Here is a 2,447-nt window from a genome sequence, read left to right as displayed (position 1 = left end):
AGGAGCATAGGATTGATGTGTTCATAGGGTCTTTAAAGGATAATATCCAACATGATGTTCGCCTTTGGGAACCTGATTCATTAGAGAAGGCATTCAGGTTAGCAAGAAAAATGGAAAGCAAAATTATGGCAACCAGGAAGCATACCACTCACAACTATAAAGACGGAAGTGTTGTTATTGCTAGTCTTCCACAACCTATAAGGTTGACACCACAACAATTGGAAGAAAAAAGAGCAAAAGGGCTTTGTTACAGTTGTGATAGCAAATACACTAAAGGTCATAAGTGTGCTGAGAAGAAATTATTCTACATAGATTGTGAAGAGGAAGAAGAAAAGGAGCAAGAAAGGTCAAAAGAAGAGGATATACTCCAGGAACAAAGCCTAGATGAAGAACAAATGAATCCGACCATATCTTGTAATGCATTGGCGGGAATTACCACTCCTCAAACCATCAAGATAGAAGGACAAATCAAGAAGAAAAAGGTAATAGTGTTGATTGATTCAGGAAGTACCCACAATTTTATTCATTGTAAGGTAGCAAAAGAATTGAATTGCTTCTTATATCCAGCACCAAGTGTCAAGTGATGGTTGCAAATGGAGGAACAATAAATTGCTCTGGAAAGTGCCATAATATCAAGCTATCCATGGGAGAATATGTATTGACTAGCCCAATGCTTTCCATTCCAATGGGAGGTGCTGATGTTGTACTAGGAGTCCAATGGCTACAATCCTTGGGTACAATAGCTTTTAATTTTCAAGAACTTTTCATGAAATTTTCTGTGGAAGGAAAGGAAGTTGAATTAAGGGGTATTGCAGGGAAACCGGAAAGATAATCAGCTCTAACGGTATGACAAAGCTTCTAAAAAAGGAACAAAAGGTGTAATTGCACAATTATGTTCGCTAGATGTTTCCACATTGGAATCATCTATTTCTCCAGATCTCCAAAAGTCTTGGACAATCATTCCAAGGTATTTGAGACTCCCAAAGGTCTCCCACCTATTCGTGATCATGATCATGCTATTCATCTGATTCCAGGAAGTGTTCCTCCAAACATCAGGCCGTACAGATATCCCTATGCCCAAAAGAGTGAAATTGAACGTATGGTTGCAGAAATGCTAGAGGCTGGTATAATTCAACCGAGTCAAAGTTCTTTCTCTGCTCCAGTAGTATTGGTGCACAAGAAGGATGGATCATGGCGCATGTGTCCGGATTATAGGGAGCTCAACAAGCTCACTATTAAAGATAAGTTTCCCATTCCTGTCATTGATGAATTACTGGATGAATTGCATGGATCAATTTACTTCACCAAGTTGGATCTTCGTTCAGGATATCATCAAATCAGAATGAAGACTGAAGACATTCCGAAAACAGCATTTAGAACTCATGAGGGTCATTATGAATTTTTGGTCATGCCTTTTGGCCTTACCAATGCACCTTCAACATTTCAAGGTTTGATGAATTCAATTTTCAAACCATTCCTTAGAAAATTTGTGTTAGTATTTTTTGATGATATACTAATCTACAACAAGTCTTGGAAGGATCATGTTGAACATGTTGACAAGGTGCTACAACTATTGGAGGAGAAACAATTATATGCAAAAAGATCCAAATGTTTCTTTGGAGTACAAGAGGTGGAATATCTGGGTCATATTGTATCTCATGAAGGAGTTAAGGTAGACCCTAGAAAATTAAAGCCATTAAGGAATGGAAAATCCCCACATCCATAAAGCATCTGCGAGGATTTCTCGGGTTGACAGGGTATTATCGCAAGTTTGTTAAGAATTATGGGAGAATAGCAGCACCTCTAACAACATTATTGAAGAAAGATGCATTTTCATGGACTCCAGAAGCAACAAAGGCCTTCAAACATCTTAAAGAGGCAATGTGCCAAGCACCTGTCTTAGCTACACCGGACTTCACAAAAACCTTTATTGTGGAATGTGATGCTTCAGGAAATGGAATTGGTGTTGTTTTAATGCAAGATGAAAGACCCATTGCTTTTGAAAGTCGTCCAATCAAGGGAAAGTTTTTACACAAAGCTATTTATGAGAAGGAAATGTTGGCAATACTCCATGCACTTAAGAAATGGCGACCCTACCTAATGGGAAGACACTTCAAGGTAAAAACGGATCATGATAGCCTTAAATACTTTTTAGAACAAAGATTATCCTCTGAAGAGCAACAAAAGTGGGTCACAAAGATGTTGGGTTATGACTTTGAAATCATCTACAAAAAAGGGAAGCAAAATGTGGTGGCAGATGCACTCTCAAGAAAGGATGAGGATGTGGAAGCATTGTTGTGCGCCATTTCTATTATCCAACCAGATTGGATAAACGAAGCAAGGGAGGAATGGAAGAATGACGAAGAAGTGTGGGCACTTATTCGAAAGTTACAACAAGATTCCAGTACGTAGATACATTTAGCTGGAAAAATGATTCGTTATGGTAC

Source organism: Pinus tabuliformis, chromosome 8 (genome assembly GCF_031772625.1).
Source record: "Pinus tabuliformis cultivar Carrire ecotype Pingquan chromosome 8, CPIR1, whole genome shotgun sequence".
Classification (NCBI taxonomy): Eukaryota; Viridiplantae; Streptophyta; class Pinopsida; order Pinales; family Pinaceae; genus Pinus; species Pinus tabuliformis.
The sequence above is the reverse complement of the archived record's forward strand: the minus strand, read 5'-3'. Positions refer to the sequence as shown.